Here is a 19512-nt window from a genome sequence, read left to right on the forward strand (position 1 = left end):
TGGCCTTGCCTCGTGCAAGTTCCTGAGTCACTTCTGAGCCCATATATAGGGATCATTCCCTTTCCTCTGGACAGGAGGCAGGGTGCCACTTGTACTTCTCTGCAGAGGGGAACTGAAGAGGCATTTTTCCTCTGGAATGACAATGGAAAGTCTGACGTGGACAGCAATGTGATTACCTCAGCCATAATTTACAGGAGCACCCAGGACTCCCTCTCAGAAAACAAATGTGCTCGAGAGTGTTTAATGAGCAGAGATGTTCAGAATGTCTGTGTAACATGTGGGCTGTAGGACAAGTCTCCTCTTTCCCTGAGAAGTCATCAGGAGGTTGATTTAAAGTGGCAATAAGCATATTGGGAGGCAATAGGAAGATGAAAGGATGCTAAATATTACAGCTGTTTTCTGAAGTATTTTGCTCACAGGGTGAGCCAAATATTTGATATAATATCTGATATCTGATCCTCTGCTTGATGGAGCTTGATGGTCACATAAAATGCTGCTTCATGGGTCACTGGGGCCAAGATGCTGGAGGTGACTTCGGTATTAGTCTTTCTTGCTAACCATCTGTCTGTCATCATCAATAACCCTCCCCATCATTTACCAATTTACCATCCAGGTTCTTGCTTGATCTCCAACCAAAATTGACTGTTTGAAATGTTAAAGTCATTCATCAGCCATTCCTGAAGCCAGATTTGGGGACAAAACAAGTAATACAAATGAAAAAAAAAAAAAAACGAAAGAAAAAAAAAGAAAGAGAGAAAATAAAGTGGTTTTTTTTTTGGTTTTTTTGTTTTGTTTTGTTTTGTTTTGTTTTGGTTTTTTTGGTTTTTTGGTTTTTTTTTTTTTTTTTTTTTTTTTTTTCTTTTTTTTCTTTTTTTTTTTTTTGTAATAAAGAGGCTGCTGAGACAGCAGGGACTGCCTGAGAGTGTTCAGGGCCAGCCAACACTTCTTTAGTATGTGTCTGAATATAAAAATGGCCTCTGGCAAGAACAGAGAACAAGGAAGGAGCATATCTAAAGAGCTGGTTGACCTCAACCTCTGCCTCTTTCTTTAGTCACTTGTTCTTTCCTCTTAGACCAGAAACATTGCTCAGTCCTTCCCCTTCAGCTGTGATACTTGTCCTAATTATGAGGATATCACTTGGTCCCTGCCCAGCAAACACTGTTGTGGCAAAACACCTTCAGGGAAGAGAGGGACAACTTTAAAGCCTGCTTTTTGTGAAGGTTTTTTTATGAGCAGTGCTTCCCCTTTGGACAAGAGGATGGCATTCTTGGCTGCAATCCAGAAGCACTCAGATACTCACAGGTGAGACAAGCTCCCTGTCAATAGGAGCATCACACAAATCTCAGTGAGGAGGGGACAAGAAAGGAGACTGGGAGGTGGGGTTTGTGGGGTAAGAGATTGTCATCAGTGAAATGAGGACAGGACATGGAGAAACAGCACACTTGTGGTTTGGTTTCTGTTGTCTGTTTTGGTCAGGAAAAGAGTTCTGTGTTTGGAAGATAAGGCAAGCCCTGAGGAGAAGGAGCTGATCCAGGCTCCATGGGTGGTGTCAGCCCTTCCCTGGCTGCAGAGCTGGGCCAGCCTTGTACCATGGAGTGCGCTTTTGTGTGTGTTTGGACTGTAAACCCTGACATATGCTTTTCCCCAAAGGATTACTGCAGATTGCAGTGCAATGATCAGCTCTCAGAGCAGAAAACCAGCCACCAGTGAGCCCGTGTGTGAAATGCACTGCACAGCTCTGGCCTTGCCATGCCCAGCAGTGAGCGAGTTCAGCTCCTTGCTGTAAATGCAGCTCTGCTGGCAGGGGAACATTTGGGCTGTTCAGATGCAGCTCATGAATTTGCCAGCCCTGGTGTAATGCATCCTTGGATAATTGTTATGGGGGTTCCTTTTTTGTTTATGTGTTTGTTTTTTAACTTCAGCTGGCAGGGTGGTAACTGGTTACTTCAAGTCAGTAGACTCAGTGGTACGCACAGCCTGGATTTCTCCCAGCTTTCTTTTGGATAGTTATATGAAATTGTACTTTCAAAATACCTACTCTGTGGCAGCAACTTCTGCTATTACAGGCTTTGTAGTGTGTGTGCTGTAGCTACACTTAATTAATAACTTAATTTAAAAGCTGATGAGCAATTTATTTCATCCTCTGTAGCCAGGAAATAATGATGATCGGCAGTTATATTAAAAGGATGGGTTGGACTCTGACTCCTTTTGCTGGACTTGCCAGCCCAGTTGTTTTCTTCAAATAGCTGATTGTTTTTCTTGGCAATTCAGTGGCCCAGTCAGATCTAGACACCTGGCTGCTGCATAATTCCAGATCAGTTTGTGCACCTGTAGTAGCCTAGTGTGCTCAGGTTTGAAAAGTGGCTGCTGCACATTCACGGGGATGCCAGGATGGATGTCTTGGCTTGCTGTGTGTGAACAGGCCGGTCCTGCCTGCTGGTAGCTGACCTCCTGGATGCTAACAGGCCTGAGATGGGTGAGTACTGTGTGGCAAGACTTCTGCTGCACCGTGCACACTGCTCAGGATTCCAGCTGATGGAGCAGGAATCCAAAATATTCCATCAGGACAGGCTCAATCAGTAATACATTCACACTTCTGCTGTTGCTGTTCAGCTCTGGCTTTGTGGGTCAGTGAAAAGTGATCCAGAGCTTGCTTATCCTCCATGAGCACTGACTGAAAATTGTCCTTCATTAGAATGTCAGATGTGTTTCCTAATGAGATCCTGCAGGACAGGATAAACACACTCATTTTGCATGTAAGTGACACAGTCAAGAGATACGAATCTCTTAATGCCTGTACATCTCAAGCTCAAAAGCAAGTTCTAGTCCCCAGAATGTGATGTGTTGCCATCTCAAAGCTGTGACTTCACATTTCCATCCATTGTGTTGAAAACCTGTCGCACTGTGGGACAAAAAACACAGCTCAGAAGGAAGAACAATGCTTGAACAAAGACTTTTTTCCCTGCTGTCCTTAAGTAAGCCAACCCCCCCCCCCCCCCCCCCCCCAGGACACATTTAAGAACTCCAGCTGAATAGAGAGCAGTAACTAGTGTGATTGTTGTGTTCTGTCTCTTTGAAATGCCCTATAGCACTGGCACTCTTATTTTAGGTCGTGTCATGGGGAGAAGCTGACATGCAAGTAAGGAGGACCCAGTCTGATGTGGTGCAGGATGGAAAAAGCAAAAAATCATGAGTCCCCCTACACCACTCCTTTTTTATGGAGCTGGCAGAGGAACAGGCTCTTTACGAGTACCAGCTAAAGACAGCAGTGCTGCTCTGGGAATTTCTCTCTTGTTTTATATTCCCCAAACCCACTTTTGGCACCTCTGGAGTTGAAGACACAAAGGCAGCTCATTAGGGGTCTTATCCAAACCCCATGGATGTCACTGAGAGTTTGTGCCAGCAATGGGACTTGGCTGAGTTTAGTTATGAGCCTTTATCTTCTCTCCACATGTGTGGAGGTCTGAGATGAAACTACAGGTGAGCAGTGAGTCCAGGTGAGTCTCACTACCTGCCCCTTCTCTATGGGGTGGCTGCAGGGTTCAAAATTGTGAGTTTAACCTCCTCCTCTCTCATAAAGGCTCATCCTTTGTTTCTCTCTGCATCCATTAGCCAAAACGACACGATCTCAAGTGAAAACACATTCCATTATTGTAGTTTTACTCCTTGGAATGTTATGACACATCCCTCAAATATCAGCTTTGTTAACTGTCAACAAATTAGTGTCCTTTCACTCCCAGTGTGAGCACTCACGGGTCCTCTTGGCTCCTGACCTTACAGAGAGCATTACCAAGGCTGCAGTCCAGGGAACACTCCCTCTCCTGACCTTCTGCCCAAAATTCACCTTCTCACCAGCTGAACAGTGCGACAGCATCCCATCAGCTAGGAAAGTTTCCTCTCCTTCTCCAGCATCAGGAGAAAATGTCTGGCACTGAATTTATTCACTGTTGCCAGCAGAACTTGAGCAAAAGCTATTGGGCCCAGTCCTGAACCAGATCGGTTAACCCTCCCATCCAGATTTGTTTTATATCCTCATTAAAGCAAATAAGGGCCTTGAACAAAACCACTTGGATGGTACTTGCAGCAAAAAGCTTCTCTGGGCGCCTGATGCAGCAGAGAAACTGGTGCTAATGGGGGAAACCACAGCCTACAAAGGCAGGGGAAGGCAAACAAACGCCCAGCTTATCTCTGTTTTATCTCTAACCTCCTTCACTTAGACAACTGGAGAAGGGAGCAAGCCCTGGTGAATCTTCTGCACCATCCTATTAAGTTATGGTTGGACAAAGGCCTGAGCCTGTTTTGCCTCAGCAGATGAGCCACAGGACCATCTTTCCCCCTGCCTCAGTGGCCCACAGGTTCCCCTTGGAAACCTGGTGCCATCCCAGGCAGAGCAGCTGTGCTGGAAAAGGCTGAGGGTGGCTGTGCTCCCTGCACTGCAGCTCCCAGCCAGAGCTGGGTCTGGATCTCAGGGTTTAAATCAGTGTGAGAGATCCCAGGATGTGGGTCCTTGTGGTCTGGGAATTATAAACCAGTCATTTAAATCACATGATTAGAATTCAGGTAAACAGTCAGGGAGTAACCAAGGCATGTCCCCCAAATGTAGTGTCAGACACCATTTAAGGGAAATGAGAGGGAAACAGCTTTGTTCCAGCCCAAGGCTTATCCTAAAGGTGTTCCAGCTCTCAGCTCCAGGCACTGGCAGGAGGAAGCTCAGCCTTGCAGGCTGCTTCACTCCATTCTGCTTGCAAAATAATGATGAAGCTTCACTGCTGCGCCAGAGTGTGCCAGGCAGCGTGGTGCCTTTGTGATATGCCAGCGTAGCTTTCTGAAGGAGCTCCTATGTATGCCCAAGGTCAATAAATATTCATATTAACTGTGCACTGGATCTGTACTTTCTGCTTGCTCCTCAAGAGGGTAAGCAGCTGAACCAGACTTCAAAAAAACAAAACAAAAAAAAACCCAAGAAACACACACAAAAAAAAAACCAAACCCAAAAACCACCACCACCACCAAAAAACCCAAACCAAACAAACAAACAAAAAAAAACCTAAAAAAACCCAAAAAACCAAAACCAAACCAAAACAAAAAAACCAACCAACCAACAAAAAAAAAAAAAAAAAAAAAAAAAAAAAAAAAAAAAAAAAACCCCAAACCCCACCCTCTGAATATTCTTGCTTACAGATCTGAATTTTAGAAGCAGATGTACCATATCTGAATTTCTGGGGGCCCCCCAAGCAATCAGACTGACCATGACAGTTCAACAGAGCAAATGAAGAGGAACTGGGCATGCTTGTTAGTCAGCTCTGCTTTTTCACCCTCACTCTGATTATCCTGCCTTTTCTCCTCTTATGAAGGACAAATGGTAAATTTAGGGTGAATTACGGCATGGAGAAAATGTTTTTGGGTTGTGGGGTTTATTTAATTTTTATTTTTTAAAATTTTAATGCCAGTCTTGCTTTTAAAGTATAGAAAATGCTACATTGTCTTGTGTGAAGTCAGTTTACACTAAAGTCAAAGCCTTGCAAATATTCAATTAGGAGACCAGTCAAGTATGTGGGATTAAGTTGTTTATATAAATGTTTGCAGAACCAGAGTGTGAGTTCACAGGCAGGCATGGGAGCTTTGGTTTCCCAGCTGATCTATAAAAAGGGTCAAACACAGTATACTGATAAATGTAGCATACTTACAAAAAAAGCCAGCCAGCCTCAATCCAGTCCTGACTGGAGCTTCCAGTACCAATTCCCAGTTGTTTATCAAAGTTAAGTTGGAGGCTGATGAGTTTGCAGGATGTGTAATTTAAAAACAATTTCAGACCCTTCCAAGGCACCACTGCACATCTCCACACTTACATGTGCTGTTGGGAGCTAAAAGCAGATTCTGCTTTAAGTAAACAAAGAACTCCCACTGATTACCCAGAAGCAGCTCTGGTGTGAGCAAGAGTGGAAGAGGCCCCATGGAATGAGGTCTGAAGATACAGGGTAGCATCATTCCCTGGAATTTTCTGCATTTCCTCATCTTTGTTTCTGCTTCTGGCACCAAATTCCTGAGAGAAGCTAGAGAAAAGTCCTGGTGTTCAAAGCCAGGGAGGGTAGAGGAGAAAATTAACTCCTCTTATGAAGAGAAGCAAATGCTTTCTCAGCTCCAGATAGAATTTTGGTGAGCCCTGGTGGGACTGGTGGAGTCCGACCAGGAAGACAAAACTGGGCGAAAGAGTAAAAGGTAAAAAAAAGGAGAATTTAATGCAATTATATTTCTAAAATTTAATTTGGGAGTGGTGTAATTTTTGCAATAAATTTCTCCAGTCTCTCAGGAAATAGAGAAAAAGCAAGGACTCCAGTGTTCTGAAAGTGCTTGGTGCCTGGTTCCCTGATCTGCTTTCTGTGCTGATCAGGACAGGGACACATGGAGCCATCAGCAAGCAATCAGGAATTTACCCAGCCCCAGTGGGCCAGAAGGAGGAGTGACTGCATTGTGAGTGGTTTTTCCCCCTCTGCTTAACTGACATGAAGTCAGGAAGTCCCCTACACCCTTGTATTTCTTTAGGGCAGTTTCTTTAGACAGGTTATGCTGTTGAGAGTGTGCAGCCGGTGTCTTCTGGGATGAAAGGTGCTGTGTCAGTGCAACGTGTTGCTTTTTTCCTTGAATTTAAGTACTGATATCTGTACTGGAGTTATTAATAGACTGAATTGTCCAAACAGGGCTTCTTCACCACTCCTGCTGCAAAATACAGACTGTGTTCCTGTTGCTACAGCATATACTGCTAAGTTACAGCTAGTACAGTCTGTTTTTCACTAAATGCATCAGTGAACAGTTTAAACAAAGTTAAAAAAAAAGTACTGGCAACAAAGAGATGACTTATCATTTGCAACTTTAAAAAGGAGCCTGCAGCTATTCGAATCTGGAAATAATATAAACTTAACCCACAGGACTGTTGCATTGGTTTTAGAAGAGCTTACTTTAAAGCTGGTATGTGGGCTCACTAAGAGACTGAGTGGTTGGCAAGGATGCTAACAATTTATGGAATGTGTCTTTGGAAAGGATTAAAGCAAAAAACATGTTGCTTCTTACCATCTCTGAGCTGGGAATATAGCTCTAAGGGGCGAGTGTTAAATTTTAAGCATCCAGTATATAAAGCTTTTAGAGAATAAACTTTTTTCTTTCCTTGCCCTGCTGCTTGGGATCAAATTGAGTCCAGACCGGATAGACTAAAAATCATTCCCATCTGACGTCCAGGAAAAGGTCAGGAGTTACAGCAGAGCTGGCAGTGGTGGAGCAGTTCCCAGCTTGCGTAAGGACTATTTGTGAGCTGCCCAAGATAACAGTCAGCATTTCAGCTCGGAGTGTTCCCAGCCTCACAGAACTGTGCCTGTTCATTTTGTCCCTCTAAGCTGCTTTTTGAAAACTGCTTTGTACCAAGTAAAAAGCACAATTAAAACTGAACCCTGAGAGCCCAGTTAAAATGCAAAATCCCTATGACTCGTTTGGGAAATCTTTCATTTTCTACTTTCATTGGCCCTGTTATGACTCCTTCTCTGCCTTAGGTACTCATGGTCCAGCCCCTGACTGTGTTGTCTTCTTCCTGTCCCAGCACTCCCTGTCCTGGGCTGTGCTTGAAAAGACAGTGAGGAATGTCTCTAAGTGGCACCATTTTCCCCTGACAGAGATTCTCTGCCACTGATAAAACCACTCCATATTTCCCCCATGTTTGTGGGTGGATGTGGTGTTGCATCTGTGTGTGTTTGCAAAAAACACTAAGAGAGGACTTGCTGCCAAACCCAGTTTTCTTCCCAGTGTGGAGGAGAAGAGAAGCATGGTGCTGTTCTCAGCTCTGACATCTATCAAAAAGAGCAAAGATCTCTTCTAAACAATCTGTCTGTCCAGCTGCTGCCTCCTTACCAGCTGCTGCCACTGGCAGTGGCAGTGCCCATGGTTATTGGGCATCTCAGAGTCCAAAAGTTTGCAAGCCTACAGCCACTCCTACAAGGTGAGGGCAGCTTCTGCTGGAAATAGGACATAGAGGCCTAAAAGATGCTGGAGATAACTTCAGGGGAGGACAGTGTCTCTTTTCCTGCAAGCATGTCTGCCAGCCCTGTCATCTGCTCTTTCTCCACGTGCTCATGTGGCTGCGCAGGGACAGCCCTGGTTCATGGGGCAGTGCAGGGTGATGCCAGTGTGTTACCTGGTACTTGTCAACACCTTGGGGCTGAAACCATGGGTGAGTCTGACCCTCAGGCACAGAGCTGGGGGCTCTGGCTGTGGAAAATCACATTAGTGGGTCACAGTCATTTTGGAGAGCTTCCACTGACTGTGGGAATTTCTTAGCAGGATCCTTCCCCTAAGAGACTGTTGGTTTTCTTTCTCTCCAACCATTCATGAAACCCAGAACCCAGTCCTGTACCATGAGGATGTGAGACAGGATGGGTTGGCTCAGTTTGGGAGTGATCCTTGTTAAAGCCTTCCCCTCGAATTTGCACCAAATGGCTGGAATGTCTTTGTAGCCTCACTTTGAAATCTTTGATGTCTTACTACAGAAACAGGCTGTGATGGGATTTGTGTAGGACTCAAATTTATCTGTTTTGTAAATAGTCTGAAATGCTTTATTTGACAATGAATGTATACATTAGTGCCATAAAAGCATGATATCACATACTTATTATGACGCTCCAGTAAGAGACTGCTTTAGGAGTGTTGTTGTCAGCCTTGCACTCAGCTCTTCCTCCTGAGCTGGTGTTGGCTGTGGGGTTCTCCAGGGTGCATTGTACATTTCCAGCCCTCTGATTCTGTCCTGTGCTGCTCTTGAGAGGATCCCTGGATGGACCCTGGGGCTTGCTGTGCCTGGAGCTGTTGATGGGCCCTGTTGCCAGCATCCCTCGAGGCTGCCTGATCATTTGGGAAATTCTGTGCTCAAGTGCTTCGCAAAGGAGCTTTTGGGGAGCAATCACTTTGCCTGTACAGAAAGGCAGATGGAGCTGAGGATGGTGCAAAGCATTTGTGGTTCCTGGAGTGTTACTGCCCAGGTGCACCCTACTGCCCCTCACATGAGTGCTCCTGGCCTCCTTAGATCTCCTGGGCTTCTGCAGGAGGAGTTTCACAGGTTGCCCTGGATGTGCAGCCAATGCAATCTCAACTTTGTGGCCCTGGATAGACCCTTTTGAGAAGGGCAGTGCAGGAAGGCTGAGCTGGTTCATGTAGAGTTATAGGTTCAAGGACCAAGCTGCTCCTCCACTTTTTCTTCTGTGGCTTTACTGCTCTTATGACCCCTAGTAAACTTCCTGGAAAAGAACCTGAAGCTAATTAAGGGGGTCATTTTTGTGGCATTGGCTAAATGAGAAGTGGAATTTCTTCCCATTTACATAAACAACGATCTGGCAGCAGTTGGAGCTCACTGCTGGAAAATAATGGGGAAGAGGTCTGAAATCAGTTTCAGAAGAAACAGATTTGTTTAAAATGAGGGTTTACAGATCTGTGTGCTTAGATAAGAAATTTGTGCCTTCACATATTCTGTTCTGGCCCTTGGTTGTGAGGTAGGTCTTCAGGCATCTGAGCCTCTGGGGAATTTTCAAAGCTGTGTAAGGACACTTACTATTTAATGCCCCAGCATTCTGCCTCTCCTATCACTGCATAGCTAATAATGTGAACCTAAATTGACTAGATGCCATCATTGCCTCAGGAAGGGGATTCTTAGGTTGCCTTTTGTGTTATGATGTAACTATAGGTTTATTTTGGCAATGGTTTGGACTTGAACCTCGTTAACTTGAAATTAAAACAATTGGGTCCTTTATGCTGTTTATAATTGGTTTTGCAGTAGTTGCTTACTTATAAAAGTGATTTCATTGTCCATTGGGGGTGGTTCATAACTGCATGATTGACATGATTAAATTTGATCATTGGTGGATTTCTGGCTTCCAAATCTAGATCTGTGCTTAATTCTGTTGCCCAGACTGAGATGTAGAAAGGTGTGACAGTGGGTTTATTCAATATTGACAACACTGAACATTCCAGTATCATGAGTCAGACTCCTCCCAAATTTTGTACTTGGTTTAAGTTAATGAGACTCAGAAAAATATCAAGTTATCCATTTTTCCCCTCTGGAATAGTATGACCATCATTTCCAATGAAACCTGTAATTCTCCCATGAGCTTTTGTCTCCAGGTGCTCTAAAATATTGCCTATTATTGAAAAACTTGAAGTAAAATGTTATTAGTCCTTCTGTTTTTAAGCTAAAACAATGGACCTGTTAAAATATTTATAGTTAATGTTAGGGCAGCCTGTGGGAATTGGGTTTGAGAGTTTAATTCAGACTTTATTTTGCACATATATTTATGTTCTTACTGAGTAAGCAGTGGTTGCTGCAGAGCTGGGAGATGGGTTAGGTTTGATACCTCTGCATTCTATCAGCTTAATTTTGAGCTGTGGCTTTGAACAGTAAAGAATATTTCAATTTTTTGTTTAGCATAGTATACGTCTGATGGCCTGGTAAATGTTTCTCTGCTGTTTTCTCCAGGCAGTGTTTATGCCATGGTACTTTCTGCACTCTGCAGTTCTGCACTCTTGCTGCTCCTGTCCTGAAAGCATTACCAGCTCCCCATTTTCTAGTGCTGTGAGGACAGGAGATGCTGATTTCATTTAAAGAGAGACCCTAGAAGCCTCAGATGGCCAGGATGCTTACCCAGATAATGCAGTAAGGTGGTGTTTTTTTTTTTTTAATGGCACTGCAAATTTGCAAGGTTCCTTTGGGCTGGGAACATTTTCCCACCCTGTTGAAGTACCACAGAAATTGGTGAAGGCTTCCCTCAGCTGTTTGTGTCTTAGAGGATGACTTTTTTTTCTAAGCATACACTGGATCTTCACCCAAGAATTAGCAAAAATTAGGCAGGAGCTAATCAGATAAGTAATTCTACCTGAACCAACTGTAACTTCTGTGAAATCACACTAACAAAACAGTGTTTCTGTTTCTCCTTCTCTACAGGAGAATGTGTCCTCACAGGAAGAGGACACTGCTGGTTTCAGTTTATCAATAGTCTGTTCAGATGCTGTATTTTTTTTTTTTTTTACACATGAGTTTTATTTCTGAGGACTTTGCTAGTTCTTCAGTCTCTTTCTTTTCAAACTAGACAAACCCATGTAATCAATATCAGATTCAGTGTTCTGCTTACCTGCTGTTGCCCAAACCCATAGACTCTGTTTGCCCTCAAGCTTTTTTGTCTTTTGGCAGCTGCTCTCATTCCAATTACAAAATATCCTTGGAAATTCAATACCTCATTTTTCTATTATTTAAATTATGGCTCATATTGTGGTTCAATGAATTTAATTAAAGCATTTCCTTACACACATGGTGTCCATGTGGATAGAGAATGAGGACTGTTAATCCTTTTAATCTTAAAACTGGGCATGTGTAATAGTTCCAGCACAAGAGATCATTCCTTCTTATTGCATCCTTCAGGTAAGATGAATGTCCATGTTGCCTGGAGGAAGACATAATCTGTATGAACTGGCTTTAAATCCTTAGGTAGTAGAGGGAATAACCTGTTTTAAATAACCATGTTGTAAGATGTGACCTAGATCTTTGTGGGATATTGGTGGGGTGGACCAGGACCTGCAGATCTGGGGGTTCCCTGATGGAGTTGAGGCTATTGCTGCCTCGGCCCTGGGGCTCCCACCAGAGTTATTGGCTGCTGGAGGGGGGTTGTGATCAAAAAGTCTCACTTTTCATCACAGTGAAGGTTTGCAGATCTGAGTGTTAATTTTGTGGGAGTTTATCTTCAGAATAGCCAAAGCTGGCTTGTAAGCTTTCTTTTTGAAGTTATTATTTTTGCTAAATTCCATTTCTGATGCACTGAGGATGCTCTCTTTCTCCACCATCCTGTAAGCCTGTTGGTTAAATTTTATTAAACTTCCAACCTTTGGCCAGCTTCAGTACCCCCCCCCCCCCCCGCCCCTTTTTAAAAAAAAAAAAAAAAGAAAAGGACACAATTCCAAGAGAAAGCCAGCATTTGTGTGCAAGACAAATGCAGGCAACATATGCAGCATGGACCTGATATGTATTTGGTTTGTCCCAGCAGCTGAATGGTCACCTGTGGTCCCTCAGCCCATGCTGCTCCACTGGAATCTGTGCCTTGGCTGCTTGGTGGCACCGTGTCAGGAGATGAAGGTGCTGAGTGTCTGTTCCCAGGGCAAGGGGAAGTGAATTTGCAAGGAGTGGGGGCTGAAGAAGCTGTCATTACTTTGTGCTGCTGGGAAGTGGAGCTGAAGGATGTGGGCTATAGCCCATAAATAGTGTCCTTCAGTAGTGCTTTTGCTTATGTGATGGCTTGCCCTGTTTCCACTGGCATGGGAGAGTTGTTATCATGGGCCAAGCCAGTGGTCTGCCTGGTCTGTTAACTTCTCTGAATGGACAGCATCAGAAGCATCAAGGGAAAATTGTAGCTGGCGGTTTTTCAAAAACTCCTTTGGACTAAACAGCTGCTGTAAACCCATCTTCCTTTCCCATCCTTGGGCACTACTTTGTTTATTGCTGCTTCCTTCAGGAATAGGAGGCGCTGCTGTCAGGGCTGTGTGAGCACTTAGGGTGGCAGACAGAAGTTGATCTTGTGACTCTGCAGTGGAGTCTCTTTGCTCTCTTGTCAAGCCTGGGGTGATTAACTCTTTTTCCTTTACTTCCTTTGTTCACCATTCCATGTGTTTTCCTAGAAAAATTACAAAGTAAATGCAAACCCAGCTACTGCATATTTAAGATAACACAAGTAAACACATGAAACAAATTAATTGGGAGTTGTATTTGGTACACAGTCAAGTCTCCTAAAGGCAGGAAACTTGAAAATTGTGAAATATGCAATTTCACCAATTTCTAAACCATGTACTTGACTTCACTGATTTTTCATGCTTTTGCAGAGAGTTTTTCTCAATCCCTATCTTAATGTCAGTGATTTTATTTCACCATGGTCATGCAGCTATATGGAGTTGACCTAACAGTTTAGAATTTTAGTGAGATCATTAATTCCAAATGTAACCAACTGCTTGTATTGAAAAACCCTGTAATTTACCAGATTCTTCCCTTGGTCATAGCTCTGTGTGTGGATATGCAGACTGCTTGCTTCTTCTACTTTAAAAATGGGCAGTTGGTTTGCTTAACTTGGACAGTAGTTCAGCTTCTTTTTGGGCTGGTGTTGCTAAATGAGAGAAAATATTTTCTTATTTCAAGTTCTCAGTATTTGTGGCAATTCTGATATGATGCTGGTCACACTCTCAGGTGCAGAGTAGTAAGAGGCATATTCAGGCTGCAGATTGTCAAGTATGTTCTTAAACAAGGGAAGTGCTGTGCAGGAAATAAGATTATAACACCTTGAAAGCAGGGAAGTCTGACTCCATGGTTCCATCTGCACTTGACAGCTTGTGATAACACTGAGTTAAACCACTGCTGTGGCTGTACAAACCAAGAAAAAGTAATTTTTAATGATAAACTAATTATGCACACAACTACAGGGCCTCTGAACCTTAGAAATGAGTCAATTATAACATTCTTCTTTGCTGAAATATCCTAACAAGGAAGCTACTTTAAGCTAAATGTAATCCATGGTTAGCTTATAGCTGATTACTTATTTTCCCAAAGCATCAATTTTTGTAGCTCTTCCATCCAGAATTATTTTAAAATATGTCTCAACATAGTAACTGTGTTTTCAGCTACCAAGGTGCTGTCATCTCTGAATGAACTACGGTGCCAGTGTGACTTTGCCATGTTTTAGCTTCTCCTTTGCCTTTCCATGATATCAGTGAGAACAAATGTGTTACCAGCTGCACTGGGCACAAACAGATTCTGGTTGCACCTGACAAGAATTTGGAGGAAATCTACTTGGAAGAACTGGTTCTGCTTTAATAGCAACAAACTTCCAAACCAGGGGTTTCCTGACCCCTTTGGATGTGAAAAACCATCAAAAATAAGTGATTTTCAGTCAGCTTGCCTTTCTTTGGAGGATATCCAAAGCAATGAAAGCACGCTATTTATAACTCAGCAGACACAACTAGTACCAGTGGCTTTGGCCACTTCTGTTGTGTTTGCAGAGCAGTTACTAAGATGCTCTGTTTTGGAAGGGCAAAAGAAGCTGTGCAATGTCCTCCCAAGCTCTTGAATTTCAGCAGCTAAAGGCTGAGAGGATGTGTATTGCTTGTCTCTGCAAGTCTGGGATAAACACAGGGCAGGGTTTAGTGTTTCTCTGCTGAGGCTGACTGCATTGCTGATGGATCAGTAGGATTAATTACCTGGGTCTTAGTCTGCCTCAGATGAATGAGCTCTGTCACCTCCCTGCTGAGGGGTGAAACCATTTCTCAGCTCGCTGCAGCACTTCTGACACCTCACACCTGCAGTGTACTTAGCTGTGTCATGCTGTTAATTCCTGGTGTGGATTAGCAGAAGGCACCACACTTAGGTTGTGTCCTCTGCCAGTGCTGCCTGCTGTGCTTGGGCTCTCGTGGGCCACCTGGCAGGCTTGGGGGAAACTGTGTGAAAAATATCACTCCTGCTCAGCTGACTCATTCCAAGGGAAAGCAGATCCTAGGAAGAGTTTCCTTCCACTCCCCTTATATGGAAGGAATGGCTTGGGAAGCTTGGAATGGCTTCTTGATTCTCAAAGAATGCATGGTAACCAGCCAAAAGAAAACCCAAATCCTTTAAGTTGCTTATTAGTGTATGGAATGCCAAAATTGGCATTTTTTCCTCTTTGCCTATTCAGGGCTGGTAAGCTCCATAATTGCCTTTTCCAGTCTCATAGGTGTATGGCAAGAGAGGCTGAAGTCTGCCGAAAAATTAGTTTTAATTTTTTTAAATGTCTGGCAAGTGGGAACACTTGTTCTGTGCAGTTTGACATTCTCAGTGACAAGGAAGGTTAGGAAAGATGCATGAATGAAACTTCTTTGTAAATACAAATCACAGAGGGAGACCATGTATGGTTTGCATCACTGTGTTTTAAAATCAGTCCAGTGTCTCATATTTCTGATTTTAGTCAGAAAGAAAGGTTTTTTAAAACCCCCAATTAAATCACTCAGAGGGATTACCTCATGCTCCTTGTATGCCTAAATACCCAGGCTGAGGCATGACCCAATAGACACCTTTGCACAAAAAAAAAAGATGGCAATAACTTATTTTTCTGTGGCCCACCATTTTTCTGTGGTTTTGCCACAGTCAGATGCTTGTAATTTTGTTGGAGAATTGGAAATTGGAAAACTGCTCACAGTAGTCCAGACAAGAATGTAGGCATCTGAATTGATGTTGGCAAATGTCTTGAGTGTAAGGGCAAGTACCCGAGGTAGCTCCTTTGATTTCATGGAGCCTTGCATGGGCTTTGGACACGTGCAAGTTGGCACACAAGACAAGGAGCTACAGAAATAGACACTCTTTGGCAAGGATTGAATTAGTCTTGGGGAGATCCTCTGAAGGCATTTATGATCACACCCCAGTTGCCTGTGACAGTCTGTGTAATCCTGGCAATGTTGTACAGCACGTCTGCCCCTAAATCAAGCAAGGGGGCAATTCCTCCATGTTTGGAACTTGTTTCTTCTTTTGGTCACCCCTTTGAAGCTGTTTGCTCTTGACACAGAGGGGTGCTCAGGTTCCATTTTGAGTGCTTGAGTCTTTGAAATGGCAATTCTTTTCATAGGTAGCTTTAACTGTACAAATAAGCTGCTTTACTGAGCTTAGGCACCAAACATTTAATTTGGAAACCAAATGATGCTTTTTTTGTTTGTTTGTTTTGTGGCTCTGCAGCAATAAAGATTTTGCAGCACATTTTTATTAAAGCTATCTTTTCTTACAATCCCATATGTTTGTTTCCTCCCTGTGTCCCTGGTTGGTTCCAGCATAGCTGTCTGTTTTGGAAATCAGCCTATTTGTGATGCACTACCTTTTTGTAGGTATGAGATTTTATTTTTTGGTTTTTTTTAGGTTCTATATCTACTGCCTTTGAATACCAATTTCTGCTGTTCCAGATAATTTGTTCCCAGTTTTGTAATTACTAGCTTTTATGAAAAGGCATTCAAACAACTTGAAGAAAAACAGTACATACAGTAATCAAAGTCTGGACTGATCCCCATGTTCTGAATTTCAGCATAATTATAAAGAATTTAATCTGCATTTGATATTAATTTTGGGTATCATTCTAGCTTGGGAACTGTAAGCCATTACTTTATAGCAACTTGAACATTTTGGAGAGCAGAGCTCTACTGAGACTTCTAGTCTCAAGTTCTTTGCCACTCTTAGAGTTCAAACTAGTTTGAGAGAATGCTCACAGTTATTTAGTGTTTATTTCCATGAACTTAGCTCAGAGCTGTGGCTACATGAGACCATGAGTTTGATGGATGGACTGCTTAGTGAATAAGGAATTGCCTGGATGGTCACACTCAGATTTGTGGTTGATGGTTTGGTGAGCAAGTGGAGAGCAGAGATGAGTGATGCTCCACAGGGTTCAGGATTTACAACTAAAAGGGGCCTGCAAGAAAGCTGGAGAGGGACTTTTTAAAAGGACATGCAGTGCTAGGACAAGGGGGAATAGTCTTAAACTGAAAGAGGGAAGGTTTAGATTAGATATCAAGAAGAAATTCTTCAGTTGAGATGTGGAAATACATTGCCCAGAGAAGCTGTGGATGCCCCATCTCTGGAAGTGTTCAAGGCCAGGATGGATGGGGCATTGAGCAACTTGGTCTAGTGGAAGGTGTCCCTACCCATGGCAGGGGGTTTGGAATGAAAGGATTTTTAAGGTTCTTTTCAGCCTAAACCAATCTGTGATTCTATATATATGGCAATTTTTTGGTTAGCATTTCCTGGTAACTCTGAGCATTATCAATCTGTTAAGACATTTTTAAGGTTGCTGATCCTGTGGAATTTGCTTGATGTTCTGTGACTGCTGTATCCTTAGGAGACCAAACATAGTTGAAGGTATCTGGTGCTTGAGATAGTATGAACCAAATGTTCCCCACTTATCCTGGAACTGCTGCATTGCACAAGCTGCCAGGTCCCAAAGGGAGAGTTTGACCTGTGCTTTGTGCATGTGTGTTGAGACATAGTAACTGAGCAAACTGGGGAGACCCAAGGAACTCTGCTGTATATCATCCTGGTCCCTTAGGGGGGTTATACAATAACCTGAGTTTAAAGGGACCCACAGACATCGCAGAAGTTCCACTGGTCCTGTACAGGACAACCCCAAGTATGTCACCATGTGCTGCTTGAGAGCATTGTCCAAATGCTTTGTGCCCTGGCAGGCTTGATGCCAGGACCATTCCCTTGGGGAGCCTTTTCAGGTGTAGTGCCTTTCCCCTTAGGGGAAGAGCCTTTCCCCAGTATCCAACCTAAACTTCCCCTGCCACAGCTTTGTGGGGTTTCCTCGAGTCCTGTCTCTGGTTGATGAGATCAGGGCCTGCCCGTCCTGAGGAAGCTGTAACTGCAGTGAGGTCTCCCCTCAATTTCCTCTTCTCTGGGCTGAACAAACCAAGTGACCTCAGCTGTTCCTTGTATGGCTTCCCATCCAGGCACTTCACTACCTTTGTTGCCCTCCTTTGGACACTCTCTAATGGCCCAATGTCTTTCTCCCTTTGTGACACCCCAACCTGCACTCAGTAGTCAAGGTGAGGCTGCCCCAGCCCAGAGCAGAGTGGGACAATCCCTCCCTTGCTGTGCCTGATGCCCTCAGCACAGGGCTGACCCTCGTGGCTGCCAGGGTACTGCTCACTCGTGTCCAACTTGTCATTAAAGAGCACCAGAAGTGAAATGGAGCCCTGCAGATCCCCACTCGTGACTGGTTGCTGGGATGTAATGGTGGCGATTTCCAGGGAGACTGGCGTGGCTGAATGCTCATGGTCTCTCATTATTTGCTCCAAGAAATCATTTCACGTTTTTGGAAGGGAGTTTTGTCTCTAAAAATTTATGATTGCTGAATACTTGCCATTAGAATGAGATTTTTTAGGCTTACAAGAAGAAGATATTAGGTTCATTGCTAACCAAGCACCCCTACCTTGGGTGACAAGTAAAACAGGTTCAGCTGGCCCAAGCTTAATGAAAGATGGGATAATACTTGCAAATATTTCCTGAAGTCAGTATTGAAAGTTGTCCTGGTGTTCTGAGGTGTGGATCCCAAGTTCAGTACTCCCCATCTTTCACATTCAGGTCTCACGGGTGCATACAACGTTTTCTAAGTTAGTGGTAGCTGTATTTGTATTTTGTTCGATCCTTCCCAGAGTGAGTAGATTACTGGAGATGTACATGATCCCCCTGAAGGACTAGAGTTGCATAAAATGCTCCTATATATCTTATGTAACCCATTCTGGATTTCAATTACCTTAATATTATTAAATATTTTTTTTTGTAATCTTGGCACCTCAGAAATGAATGTGATTTATTTGTGGACAGAGAAAAGCATGAAATCTGCTATCAGAAGCCTGGCTCTTTCAGTAGTGGTGAGAAACAGCAAGAAATAAACATTGCCACTTTCTCATTAATGCAATTACCATAGCCCATCAAACATGTGCTGATAAATTTGAAAGGCTTATACTATTCATTAGGAATATACATTCATTAGTGTGGCCATCATAAAATAATGAGGGGAGTGTCCAGCTTGGGGAAAAATTCAGAGGACAAGAGCTCACATTATGCAGAGCTATGATGATAAATGTCTCCTGTGGCATAATTTTAACTCTTACCATCTGTTATTCCCTGTTGCCATAGCAACTTAAAATAAATATTAAAAATAGTCTGAAACCAGGAAAAGCACAGCAGGGAATGTCTGTCCTGAAAGAAAACAAACCCACAATGTTACCAGGAAATAGCAGGAAAAAGGACTGATGAGAACTTCAGGAGATTTAGCTGGGAGAATTTTCAATATGCAGGGGTGGGTGAGAGAAGGATCCCAAACCAGTGTTTATAAGTAGTTGGAGCTGGGCTACCAAAGCACTCTCAGATGCTCTGTGCTGTGCTTGCCATCTGTTTTCAGCTTTGAGCTTGAGAAGTAATTTTACTTTAACTGTTAGAAGGTTTGTGTATATATGCATAACTATGATTTTACTTTTTGAGAGTGGTGGTTTTTTGTTTTTTTTTTCTTTTTTTTTTTTTTTTCTTTTTTTTCTTTTTTCTTTTTTTTTTTTTTTCCTGAGCCAGAGGGCCATGAGGAGCTGTTCTGATGCAGTCTTTGTAAGCTGGGAGCATTACACTGGTGTTGATCAAATGATGCCATTCAAATATTATTAGAACTGAGTGTTTAGGCCAAAGGCAAGGCTTAAAAGGAGAGCTTCACTTTCATGCTAGGCCAGCACAGGAGCTGTTTCCAGAGGCTTCTTTCTGGAAAATACAAGAGCAGGAAAAGCTGAGTTGGGAAAGAAAGGCTGAAAGAGTGCATTTAGTGTCAGGGCCATGAAGAGTTGTTTAAATAATTGCAAGTGTTGTGAAATAACAGCAGTTCAAGAACCTAGGAACTTTACTCTTTTTGAGAGGAGTTAAATTATTTGGGGGTGCCCTATCTAAAGGCATCCTTGATT

At 43.2% G+C, this 19512-nt stretch overlaps 1 protein-coding gene across 1 annotated transcript in view; it reads left to right on the top strand.

Annotated features, from left to right (window-relative positions):
• The first annotated feature begins 1266 nt into the window (after window positions 1-1266).
• CALD1 (caldesmon 1) overlaps window positions 1267-19512 on the top strand; it is a 227158-nt gene continuing 208912 nt past the window's right edge. Inside the window, exon 1 of the mRNA XM_053978271.1 lies at window positions 1267-1302. The gene's annotated coding sequence lies outside the window, so the exon portion shown is untranslated. The remainder of the gene's footprint in view (window positions 1303-19512) is intronic.

This window comes from Vidua macroura, chromosome 5 (genome assembly GCF_024509145.1).
Source record: "Vidua macroura isolate BioBank_ID:100142 chromosome 5, ASM2450914v1, whole genome shotgun sequence".
NCBI classification, from domain to species: Eukaryota; Metazoa; Chordata; class Aves; order Passeriformes; family Viduidae; genus Vidua; species Vidua macroura.